Genomic DNA, 13724 nt, shown 5'->3' with positions numbered 1-13724 from the left:
GGAGATCAGGAAACTAAGCCTGTTTTCTATTCTACCCCTGCCAATGAGGCACTGCTTCAAACTCAGATTACTTCTCTGTGCCTCAGTTTCACCTTCTATAACTATAAACTGGAGATAATAATACCCATTCCTCCCTGGTTTCTCAGTATATTGTGAAAAGAAATGATTGCATATGTGAGCCCTGGGGAGAAATGGCTTAATTCAAAGCATCATTATTGCTATTTCTTATTGCCCAATAGTCTCCAAAGTAATCATAGCTTTCTTTTACTAATATCCCATGCCATCTCTGGCCTGGTAACCTAAATGTCAAAAGGTGGATATTCCATTGCAGGTTTTGAAGGTTTCTGTTCTTCCCAACTTTGCTTTTAATTCACATGACATCCAATTTGCTTACTTTATTTTGCCAAACGTCATTTTGCACAAGCAGCCTCCATTAAGATGCAACAGGAGCTGAAGTGAACATTCAGATCTTTAAACATGACGTAGATGAGTTGGGGATGTAATCTCTCCATCTCAGAGGGTACCATCTAATTAGACAGTAGTGGCCATTTCCTTTTCTGATTTACTCTTCTGTTCCTCTCTTTGACCTGGAAAGAACAAGGTAATACTGCTTAACCATGTATTGTATTCAAACCACGCCAACCACCAAGCATTATTTCAAAACTTACCTGGGATGAGCTAGAGCATGTGGCCCATGCCATCAGACTCTAAGTCCCCTAAAATAGCTCTCTGTTATTTTATATGAAGAGTGATGTGTAACAATCAAACTTGAAATTCTATTTTTCAATTATCTTTTATTGTGGTAAAATACCCATAATTATTTTTCACATGCAGTTTTCTGGGATTAAGGTGTATTATGTTGTCAGATTTTCTTTTTTTACTGAGGTTAAAAACATGTAACGTTAGATGATTTATCATCTTAACCATTTTTAAGCGTACAGTTCAGTGGCATTAAGTACATTCATATTGTTGTGCAATCATCACCACTATCCATCTCCAGAACTTTTTTCATCTTCCCAAACTGAAACTTTGTACCCATTAAACAACAACTCTCCATTTCCCTCTCAACCTAACCCTGGGTAACCACCATTCTACTTTCTGTCTCTGAATTTGGCTACTATAGGTATCTTCTATAAATTAAGCTATACAATATTTGTCTTTCTGTGACTGGCTTATTTCACTTAGCATAGTGTTCTCAAAGTTCAACCAAGTCATAGCATGTGTCAGAATGTCCTTCCTTTTTAAGACTGAATGATATTTCATTGTGCGGATATATCACATTTTGTTTATCCATTCATCCATCAACAGACTTGGCAGCTTCTACATCTTGACTATTATGAATAATGCCTCTATGAACATGGGTATGCAAATATCTCCTCCTTGCTTGCAATTCTCTTGCCCAGAAGTGGAATTGCTGGATCATATATTAACTCTTTTTTATTTTAATTTTTTTTTACATCTTTATTGGATTATAATTGCTTTACAATGTTGTGTTAGTTTCTGCTGTACAACAAAGTGAATCAGTTATATGTATACATATATCCCCTCCCTCTTGAGCCTCCCTCCCACCCTCCCCATCACACCTCTCTAGGTCATCACAAAGCACCGAGCTGATCTCCCTGTGCTATATAGCAGCTTCCCACTAGCTACATCTATTAATTCTTTTTAAAATTTTTTTAGGAACTGCCATACTGATTTCCATAGTGGCTGCACCATTTTACATTCTCACCAATGGTGCACAAAGGTTCCAATTTCTCCACATCCTCACCAACACCTGTTATTTTGTTTTTGTTTTTTTAGTAGTAGCCATCCTAATGGGTATGCTGAAATTCTATTTTTGATAAGAGAGTAGGAGATGGAGGGGCCAAGATGAAATAGATTACAGGGCATTCTCATATATTTGTATGAGATTTCTCTTGGACAGAGTGACGAGGGCTAAAACAGAATGGCTAAGAGCCATCTCGGAGAATTGTACTTCTTGGTTACCCTTGCTCTAACTGGAGAGGAAGTGTATAAAAATGCCTACAAAGGATGTTGGAGGTTTCCCTGCTGACTCTAAGTCAGCAAGAGAAAACTGAGCCTGAGAAGAGAAGCATGTCAGAAAGAATTTAATGCAAAGTACTCCCTACTTGTACCACACATCTGGCATACAAATGTTCCACATGACCTGAGATGCATTTTAGTGTTTCACCATTATGCAGTTTCACCATAAAATTTCCAGATTATTGACAGAAGCAGATAAGTCACTGAAGGAAGAGGAGGAAGGGTTTTCTCAGGAACTGAGCAATAGAATGGGGAAAACATGTACGGCTAACCCCGGTCAAAGGTAGAAATTAAAAGAATGAGATGGGAAGTTAAGCCTAGAGAAACTCTCTTGCTTCTGCTCTTCCCACCAGCAGCCCATGACAATCACCGACAGAACAAAACATCAGTTCTTTGTTCTACTGCTCACTTCCCCTTCTAAACTGCTGATGTCCTTGTTCTGCTGCCCCCAGGGACCTGATGCTGGCCTGCTACTGTCCAATGCCCGCAGCCCCCTTCTGAGGGATTTCACCCATCCTCCACTCTCTCTCCTCGTTAGGCATTCAAAAAATATGTATTGGATACCTGAAAACCATGGAAGTCAAACTATAATGGATAACTTGAGATTTTTAACTTTTTTTTTTTTTCAAAAATTTTGTTCAAAGCAAAATTAGTATCCTCCACAGTGGTGAACCCAGGAGAGGGAAATGGGAATGGTCTGCCCCAGGTGCAAGCAAGTCATCACTGTCTATAGAGAAATTTAAAATTTTTAAATACTATTAAGAATTTTTCAGTAATAATCTAAAAGAAAAAACAAGCTCAAAGGCACACTGCTTTTTATTTTCCCTATGCTCTGCCAACTCTAAACAATGTCAATGATAAAATACTCCTCCCCACTTAAAATATCTTTCGCTGGTCCAAGTTCTAAGCAATTGCTGTGGTTACTGTTGAGTTTTAATAATACATATGTAATCTTCATATAGATAGAAACATATTAGTCTTAAATAAACATCGTATTCTGGAACCTCCATTTGTATACCCAGAGACTCAGCTGTCCACATCCACTTAGAGAGTAAGTTCAAAATGGTTTGGAATCCTTTGAGCTTGCCTAGAGGGCAGTTAGCAGCTCCAATTCCTAGGGTACTACAGCTTCAAGTGTTTAAAACAATAGACTCAAAACAAACAATGATTGTAAAGGCAAAGAAGGCAAACTTAAGTCACTTCAATACTACCTCTGGAAGCAATGGAATAAATGGCAGTATAAAATATTTTCCTTTTTCCCAAGAAATCATTAATGTATTATATTTTAATTTATATGTATATATATAAAACTAAAATATTTTTATTCTGTAACATTTGTTTTGTTTTTATTTTTAATTAATTTATTTGCATGATTATCTGTTAAGTTTAATAATATTTTATTGTCTATATTTCTCTTCTGGCTGTTATTACTCATTTCATTGCACAATTATTACTGAAACACATTTTTCATATAAGGGTATTGAAAATGATTGGCGCTGGGTGTCAAAAATACTAGATTCATGGCTGCTCTCACTACTTTTTTTTCTAATTAGTGCATAATTCACTGGATTCAACTATCTAACAAAGCGCTTGATATCTGCCAGGCACGGGCTCAGCCATGGACATACAGAGACCAATAAAGCACAGATCAAGCCTCAAGGTTGGTGTCTCTGGGATACGGCATATTGGAAATCCCAGTTTACGGCTAGAGCATGAAGCTGAACTGAACATATTAGTACAAGTCTAACTTACTGGAGAAGTTCTAGACAATCCAAGACCAGACTGATCTGGTTGTTTATTTCATTCATTTTCCCATAAATGAGAGACCTGGCATATGCCCAAAAGAAGGGGCCTAATATTTTTTATACCTACTTAAAAGAATATTTATGAACTTTTTCTTATCCAGTTCTGTGATTATGTTTAAGAATCACCCACTATCGTTATGCCTCCTTAGGCCATGTCAATAAGCACACAGTAAACAAAGCAGACTTATGCACATCAAACATAAATGGACCCAGATCCCTTTAATTATTTTGAGTATTCCTATCAAAAGGAGCATCCTGCAACCTTCTGTGAAGAACCGTACAGGTGGTCCAAGGGGTAACAGAATGAAATTGAGCAAAAAAAAAAAAAAAAGTTTAGGTCAAAAATCAGGTAAAAAATATACCTGCAGCAAGTCCCATTATTCTGTGGAATAACCTCCCAGGGGAACCTGTAATGGCCCCATCATTCGTGTACATCATTCTAAACAAGGATGGAAAAAATACTTGAAGATATTCTGTAAGGAAAGCAGCCTGTATTGGAAAAGGAAAATGACCTAATTTTCCATCTGTAATTTTCATGATTCTGCCTTGAATGGCCTGTTCACACATAATATCTGACAATTTGAATATAAGAGACTAAAAAACAAAAAAATGATCTTTGGCCAACCCTTTAAGGCAAGAGTTTAAAAGCTCTTAAATGGAAACATTCTTGACAATAAAAATCAGACTTAAAATTATGATAAGGCACTCGTACTTATTTCATATACATTTACATACTTATTCAGCGTGTGTGGCTTATTTTAAGATCAAAATTCAAATGTGTTACAACGTGCTAGTCACTGCTGCAGCATCTCTGTCACTGCAGCTGATGCTGTTACTGACACTTCCTGTTAAGAGTCAAATCCCATTTTTTAGGCTGAGACAGGAAATACCACTCAGCACTGGAATACATATGAAAATCAGGACACTTTCAAAGATGTAATGCAGGAAATCAACCCGAGAGAATATTCAAATAGTCACAATGGGCCTAACATTTTCAACATTTTCTTCCTCCTTTAAACAAATGTTGAAGCAAAGCTTCCTGTGACTCAAAAGCAACATCAATGGACTCTCAAAATGGCAAGTCCCACGTACGTATTATTCCTTCTCTTTACACTTAATTTTCCTGGCTTGATGTGAGGTTTCTAGGGCTTTAAAGATGGCCTATAGAGCACATCTATGTATTTACATTTAAAATTCCATCTTCATGGAGTAGACAGAAAGTAAAACCGGCCATTAACATCAACAATTTGCTCCTTTGAGTTCCTACTGCATGTGGGGAAGCTAAGATACCAAGAGATAAGAAACCTGTTTGCAGTTCTTGAGAGGATTACAAGTTAGATGGGGAGAGGTGATGTAATCTAATAACATAAATAATAATACAATGTTACCTGTGTTTCCTTACCTGTAAAATGTAGGTAACAGTACTTACCTGGTGCTAAGGGATTAGAAGGAATGATTATGGCAAAGCACTCAGCACAGAGCTTGGCACCCATAAATGCTGTATCGAGGTTATTGACCTTACAGGAGAATTGCCAGATAAGCAAATTTTTTAAATAAAGGTGAGTTAGGGAGAAGCAGAGGTCAAGGAGAGGTGAGGCTGTCCGTGGCAACTCAGGAAAGTTTCTTGGACAAAGCAGGACTTAAACTGGGCTTTGAAAAATGAAGACGACCAACCAAAAGGCAAAAAAAGTCCCCATTCACTTCCGAAAATGGCAATTGGCAGGACTATCCGAGGTGATGACACATTCTTTCAAACTCCTTTCCTGAGTGAACCGATGGCTCTATTTCCTGGATCTTTTAAACCTGTTTTTCCAGGTAAGTACAAACATCTGAGCATTAGCTTATTTACAATTTAGTCCTCATTCAATTTTGTTCCATTTCGAACTCCTCTGTAGCACAACCTAAGAGCACTCACCAGCCAATGTTTCCTGAAAGACATCTAGGAGACAATACCAGAAGACCCTTGGAGAACAACAGGGAATGGGGTTTCAGAGTGGACTTTCGCTACCTTTTCAACGGAAGTCAAAGCAAACCAGGTGATTCCTTTCTAGTCAGTATGGACCAGTGACAGCCCCACACCCTTTGAGTCAGTGGGAAATGGTTTCTTAACTCACTTTTGGGAAATGCTGCCGGTGATTCAGCACTACAGGCTGGCTCACTGGGATACCATAAGGCATATTTCCCTCACAGCCTCCCCACCCCCTCGGTGAGAGGCAAGTTTCCCAGGCTCCAGTGTTACCTGTAAGCACTGCTGCTACAATGGGAAAGCGTATCAGAGGGTCAAAGGCAGTCTTTCCTTTACCAACATGATTGAGACTCTAGAAGGCTCTTTGAGTAGATACCGCATAATTTATCATCCAAACTGGTAACTTTTTGAGAATAAAATGTGGCACTACTACTAACTGTACTATAACAGCAGGTGTAAAAGGGAAATGTCCCAGGAAAATTGGATGCATGATCAACCTATCTCAGGGTCTTGGGTCCTTGCATGCTAGAGATACTGTGTTGATTGTCTTTGCCCTAGAAGCCTCAGATTAGTAGGGAAAATAAACACATACATGGGCGTTCATAAAGCATTGTAGAAGTCAGGGAACCAGGAAACTTCCTGAGGCAGCTTTTAAGAGTGAGAGAAGACTTCTGGGGAGAGGGGCTGAACTATCTCCATCTTCATCAGACAGTGAGGAATAGGACCCAAATTCCAGGCAGAAATGTCATTGAAAAACAAAAATATCTAATATTTATCAACCTCTTACTGTGTATTAGCCCCCTTATAAAATATGCATTTAACCCAGACTTCTAGTACCTCCATTTTACCTCCAAGGGGAAACAGTTTTAAAACATTGAAAGAATCTATGTCCCTTCCCTTGAATCTTGCTACCATCAATAGAGTACAGTGGACGTGACACTATGTGACTTCTAAGGCCAAGCAGCTTCCACCTGGTTTGCTGAAACAAACATGTTGGATCCCTGAGCTGCCAGTAAAATGTCCAGCTACCAGCAGAAACCATTCTTCAGCCATCAGCCCAGGCACCAGACATGTGAGGAGTCATCTTAGAAATGGATCCGCCAGACCCAGCGTTCAACTGTCCCCACTGGTCCTTTCCTGAATCTGGATCCACAAAATCTGGCTTTAAAATGGTTATTGTTTTACATCACTAAGTTTTGGGTGGTCAGTTTCATAACAATAGTAACTGGGTCAGAAAAACAAAACAAAACACAAGCTTAATTAGGCAATGAAAGAGAATTCAACTCCAGAAAGCTTGGTATCAAAAAGCACTCTTTTAATGACTTTTGTATCCATACAAGCACCTGTAGTAGCTGACATAGGAAGTTCAGAAAAGAAAGTGCTAGAGATGGATTTGGAGAGAAAACAAGAATCTATCAAGTTATAGATTTCCTTATAAACCACGTTGATGAGTCTGGAGCAATAGGGAAGCCACTGAGAAATTTTAAAGCAGTAGAATGTTGTACTCGGCTTTGTGTTTTAAAAGGATCACTCTGATGTTTATGTGGAAGATCTTCAAGGGAACCAGATCTGTGGCATTTAGGAGCCTGTTAAAGCAATTCAAGCAAGAAATAAGCCAACAGCAGTGGCAGAACAGATGAGGGGGAAGGGGGATAAAATGAGGAAACAGTAGCTAGACTGAGGACAATTGTTGAACGTTATTCTCTAATTCCACAAAATATTCTATAATCATTCTACTACCAAACCTGGAGGTGGAGAGGAACTGCAAGACAGGTAAAATGATTAGGAAATACTTCTAGAGATGCACTGTACTGAATGCTCAGGGCCACAATTGCTCCATAAACTGAAAAGTATAGATGCTTTCATTTTCCTTCCCTCCCCTTGAAGATGGTGGAGGAGGAACAAAGCATGATAGGAAGGTTAGTTACAGACAATCACTTTGAGAAAATGTAACTATATTGTCAATAATGAGAGCCAGGTTCCTCACTGTCAAAGGAAGTGAAAGAAAAGAGAAAGCTAGAAATAACCCTGAGATTATGAACTGGAATTAGAAATATTAGAGTGAACTTGTAGTTTTAGATAATAGATGATAAATATAGATTTGTGTGTATAAATATATATACATACATATATATGCACCTGTATGTATATATATACATATAGAAGTTCAGCTCTGTTTTCCAAGAGAGTCTAGAAGCAATGACACTCCAGTAGCAATGAGAAGTCTGAGAGCAGATTTTGGTTTCCAATAACATTTTCCACTAAAAGGAACCAGGACTCCTTAGATAAACAATTGATTCCAGCACTTGGGTGGGGAAGATACAATATGGGCTTGGATTATCTTTTTGTCATAGAACAGAAGGAAGTGTTCAAAGAATGATATAAAGATTGTCAAAAAGACTTGGGAGCAAGTTTACAAAGGTTCCAACTGGACAATTCTGGAAAACTGAGCATCGGAGTAATGATAGTAACAGATCACAATCCATTGAATAAAATAGGAATCCATAAATCTATACTGATATGAAAAAATAACTATTAAATGAAGAAATAACTGAAGGAGAAGGGAAAAAAATCTATCCAACACTAGAGTGCCAACTGATAAATAATGGAAATAGAAAATTGCCATTTGACAGTCATATAATAGTCATTAATTCAGGCAGGAATTAGGAAAAGATGCTAAGGCTGGTGAGTGGAGGCTTAATGAGTTTGAAGCCTTTGGCATAGCCCTGAACTAGCTCAACATAAAATCTTTATCAATTACAAAAAGGGGGAAATGGTGATTTTAAGGTGGAGAAAGCTGGCAACTTGACCGAGTGCTCAAGGTTGGCATCACCCAGGGCGGGATAGATGCTCATCCTGAGCTTCCATTGTGCGACCAACTTGGGAAGAGCACAGTGTCATTTCTGAGGTCTTCCTGCCAGGAAGGAATGATCTGAGTCTGGTCATAAGAAAACCTCATAAAGGCCCAGGTTGAGGGACATCCTATCACATGAAATGTCTGTACTCTTCAATCTGTCAAGGTCATGAATCACAGGGAAAGACTAAGGAAATGCTCCAGATTAAAGAAAAGTAAAGAGTGGTAAAAATTACCACAATGCATGATTCTGGTTCATAAAGGAAAAAGACTGCAAAAGCTGTCAAAATTTGAATGGATTGAAAGGTAGCATTGTATCAATTTCCTAATTTGGAGGCTTGTTTGGGATTAAGAGGAGAGTATCTTTGTTTTTGAGAAATGTACGCTGGAGTTTTAGGCATCGTGTCTACATGAGATATGGAAGTTTTTTGAACTGTTCATGCAACTTTTCTATAAGTTTGAAATAGTCATTTTTAAAAAAATCTTAAAGAAAAGTTTTTAAAAAACTGGGGGGGAGAAATTTGCAACACAGATGGAAAAAATAAAGTATAAGTGCTCAGAGGTTCCTTCATAACAGGAGCTAAAATAAAAGGGTTTTAATTCATTATTAAAAAAAAATTAAGTACCATTCCATATGAAAATTACCAAGTACAGATGACAAAATGCTTAGTAGTTTTGATTCACAAATATCACTGGCATTTGAATAAGTAAAAAAAAAAAAAAGTAAGGTTATGCTTTTCAAACTGTCTTTCTGAGAATTTCTGGGAGGTGACTCAACTGTTCTATAAATACTGAGCTCAAATTTCATTATAAAAATATGCTTTCAAATAAATTAAAAAATAAATAAAATATAATAAAAATACATTCAATAACATATAAGAATTATAATTTAAAAAGAAAATCTATACTACACTGAAATATGTTCTATACCAAATAAGAAACCATCAGTATGTTCACTTGACCCACTTTCTCTTGCCACCTCTATGTAGATATTTGAATTTACTGCAAATGTGTCATTTATTAATAATTAATAAATGTGCCTGAATTTTTTCTTTTAATTCTGGAAAGATTCTGGCTGTATAGCTAAAAGTGTAAATTCAGATATTAATCCCTAACAGTATGAACTATAACTTTTCTTGAGTCAATTTTTTTTTTCAAATAAAGAAAAAAATTGGATGGTAAAACTGATATAAACCTGCCACAGTCTTTCCTAACTTTTTTTTTTTAATCTTTCCTGTTCATTTTGAATACCAATGTTCATAGGAACAGTCTCTTAACATGACTGACTATAATAAGCAAATAGTACAAATTGACCTTACAGCTGAGCATATTACTAGGGTACTGTTTTCATCTATTTTAAATGCTAATTTTTTTCCAACAGATGTCTAAGGAAGAGAGTTCTGCTTGCTTAAAAAAAAAAAAGTTGAGGGCTTCCCTGGTGGCGCAGTGGTTGAGAATCTGCCTGCCAATGCAGGGGACACGGGTTTGAGCCCTGGTCTGGGAAGATCCCACATGCCGCGGAGCAACTGGGCCCGTGAGCCACAACTACTGAGCCTGCGCGTCTGGAGCCTGTGCTCCGCAACAAGAGAGGCCGCGATAGTGAAGAGGCCCGCGCACCGCGATGAAGAGTGGCCCCCGCTTGCCGCAACTGGAGAAAGCCCTCGCACAGAAATGAAGACCCAGCACAGCCAAACATAAAATTAAATAAATAAATAATTTAAAAAAAAAAAAGTTGAAAACAACAGTGTAAGATATTGTTTTAAAATATGTTGTGGGACAAGATACATTTCCTCTTTCATTTTGTTAGGTGATCAATAACAACAAAATATAAAGTCAGGTCATCCTGGAAAAGTGGGCTCCTATCTTTTTAAATGGCATATTTTGCCTGATAATCTGGAAGAGGGTGCAGTTAATGACTGATAATGAAACACAACTGTATGTCATTTGATGTCTTTAGCTCCTTTGTAATACAAAAACCTGCATTGTTTGTATCAAAGTCAACTGATCAGCTGTAAATAGAGTCTTTCAACATCTGAGAATCATGTGCTCAATTAATTGGTTTCTCCAACACCTGAAGATATAATATAGCAAAAGAAAACAGTAAAGACCAAGAAAAAGTATTTTGTTAGGGATTTGGACCCACCAAGCCCTCCCAGAGCTTTAGAGCATTGGTTTTCTACCAGGGCAATTCTGCATCCTGCCCCCTCCCGATATTTGACAATGTCGAAGACACTTTATTGTCATCACACGGGGGATGCTATTGGTATCTAGCAGGTAGAGGCCAAGAATGCTGCTAAATACCCTACAATGCACAGGGGATCGCCTCCCCAACCCCCAACAAAGAACCATCCAGCTCAAAATAGCAACAGTGCTGAGGTGGAGATATTCTGACCTATAGCACATATTCTCTTACAGAAGAGTCAAGGGTAAATTTTTAGACTGTTCTAGATTCACACCTGAGCTTCTAAATGCCTTTTCTTCACTCTTCCCTGTTTTTTTTTTCTTTTTGGTCACACCACATGGCATGTGGGATCTTAGTTCCCTGACCAGGGACTGAACCCACGCCCCCTGCAGTGGAAGTGCAGAGTCTTCACCACTGGACCGCCAGGGAAGTCCCTTCCCTGTTTCTTCATAGTTCTCCAGTGATGGATTGATCTTCCAACTTCACTTCCTGGTTAACTCAGAAATGGGATTTATTATACTATTGTTGCCGGAAGGGGGACCCCTTCCAGGGCCTGAGAGTGAGCTCTCGTCTAACACTCGGAAATGAGTTGTCTGAGGAGACATACATACTGACAAAGCAAAAGACTTTATTGGGACGGGGTGCTAGAGTGGAGAGCAGCAGGGTAAGGGAACCCAGGAGAAAGGCTCTGCCGTGTGGCTTGCAGTCTCAGGTTTTATGGAGATGGGGTTAGCTTTCTGGGTTGCCTCTGGCCAATCATCTTGTTTGTGACCATATTTGGTCTGACTCAGAGTCCTTCCTGGTGGCGGGAGCATCTCTCAGCCAAGATGGATTCCAGCGTGAGGGTTTCTGGGAGGTTGGCAGGACATATTATGGGCTGGCATCTCCTCCCTCTTTTTGGCCCCTCCCAAATTATCCTGGCAGCACTGTGTTCCTTATTGGGACCTCCTGTTGTGAAACAACTCATGCAAGCAGTTCTTATCCTGCCTGGCCAAGGTGGGCAGTTTTGGTCAATGGTTCCCTAATAACTCCCCCCTGAGAGACTTCATACTCAAGATACTTCCCGGGAATTGGGGCAGAGGTCTTTTTCTTCTGTAACTACTGCCAGTAGGAGTGGGTGCTGTCCTATCTAGTAGAGTAAAAGTCTCTCTCCACCTGATCTAAATGGACGTATTCTGTATCTAAACCAGCTTCCACCCACATAGAAACAACATCTTAGTCTGAAACTGTTGGACCCTGTCAGACATAAACTTTGTAAGCAGCTGAAACAGGCAGTGGCCAAACGGGAGACCTAACAGGATGGTCACCTCCAGATCCAGGGAAGGGAGAGAATGCAGAAACAAGGGAAGAGCAGTCAAAGGCAAAATTTGGGGTGAGGGCTGCAAGGTGTGTGACTTTCTTCTGATTGGTTGGTGGTGAGGTAACAGGGCGGTGCTCTAGGTATCTTGGGCTCAGCCAGAAGTTACCATCCTCCATGGCTGTGGGGGGGCCTTAGCTCTGCGGAAGAGCTCAAAGATACTGTCATGTATGTTCCTTGAGGAACCAGGACCCTGCCCCAAGTCTGCACTATAGTTTATTGACTGCTCGTCCCTTGTTTCTGCATTCTCTCCCTTCCCTGATTAGCAACTGTTTGAATCTGCCCTTTGGAACTCAGGGAAGGTCAAGGAGGCTAAAAGAAGCCGATTTCCTACAAACAAGAAATAGGGTGCACAGAAAGGATTTGTACCCAGGAGTCCCACAGGGTCCTGCTCGGTTTCAATTATACCTAATTAGGTAGAGTGGTTGGCTTACTGGTGTCCAGATCCTATGGCAGAAGTATTTAAGAATCCTGAATAGAAAATGTAAGGTCATCAACCTGTATTTAATTTTGTGAAAAAAAGTGTGTAAGTAACTTAAATTTAAAAATATATAAAATTATAAAAAGGCTATCAATGCTGTGCAAAATCAATGTTTTATTAAAGGACTCCGCTTGCACTATTAAAAATACTTTAGTATAATTAAGATTTTTTTGATGTCATACAGACCCAGGTTTGAATTCCAGCTCTCCAACTTATTAATCACCTTGGATAAATTATTTAGCTACCATTTCCTCATCTGTAAAATGAAGATAATAGTGGACTTTTTCCTAAGGTTTTGGTAAAAGTAAAGTACAGATATATATGAAAAGTATTTAGCATAATGATTAGTATGTAGTAAATGCACAAAAGTGATATATCATTAACTGATATTGTTAAAGAGAAGTGCAAATATTCTTGTGCACCTTTCTGAAAAAAAATTTAATTTTGGTAGAAACCAAGACAGCATATTTGTCTCTTCAAGAGATTACTGTTGACCTTAAGCAAGTTATGTAATCTCTCTAACCCGTGGTTATCTTATGTTTAAAATGGGAAAGTAGTACTAGAATGTTGTGAGAATTAAATAAGTTATGAAAGAAATTCTAGCATAATGCCTGCCACAAACACAGTTTGCTTTAAAATCATTGTGAATGCAATTTATCACACTTAGTGAAACATTATTTACGTTTAACTCTTTGAGGTATAAATATTTACCCATTTTTTTAAAAACATGAATAGATGAATGTTACTTAGGGTTGTCCTTGTTTTTTTAAGGGAAGAGTAGAGCAGAAGAATAGGCCTGTGATTTGAGAAGTGCTAGAGGATGGCTCTGAGTGATCCAGAGCTTAATCTACTTTCCCTGATGAGGTCATCTGTACAATAAAGAAAGCATCTGCTTGTTTGTAAAGTGATCAGATTGAAAGTACCAGGCATTGTTTGTTGAAATATTTCTTTTCACTTGTAGATCTCCAATCTCTGCCTTTATATGCAGCCTGACAAGTGAAGTGGAATGCCAACAGCCTTCTCTCAACAAACTAAG

The 13724-nt window shown here is 38.6% G+C and overlaps 1 long non-coding RNA gene across 1 annotated transcript in view; it reads right to left on the bottom strand.

Annotated features, from left to right (window-relative positions):
- Positions 1-402: 402 nt before the first annotated feature.
- The window catches only part of LOC118905387, an 81826-nt gene continuing 68504 nt past the window's right edge, over positions 403-13724 (bottom strand). The window contains exon 3 of the long non-coding RNA XR_005022213.1: positions 403-587. This is a non-coding gene — a long non-coding RNA (uncharacterized LOC118905387). The remainder of the gene's footprint in view (positions 588-13724) is intronic.

Source organism: Balaenoptera musculus, chromosome 12 (genome assembly GCF_009873245.2).
Source record: "Balaenoptera musculus isolate JJ_BM4_2016_0621 chromosome 12, mBalMus1.pri.v3, whole genome shotgun sequence".
Classification (NCBI taxonomy): Eukaryota; Metazoa; Chordata; class Mammalia; order Artiodactyla; family Balaenopteridae; genus Balaenoptera; species Balaenoptera musculus.
This window is presented reverse-complemented; position numbering and strand designations above follow the sequence as displayed.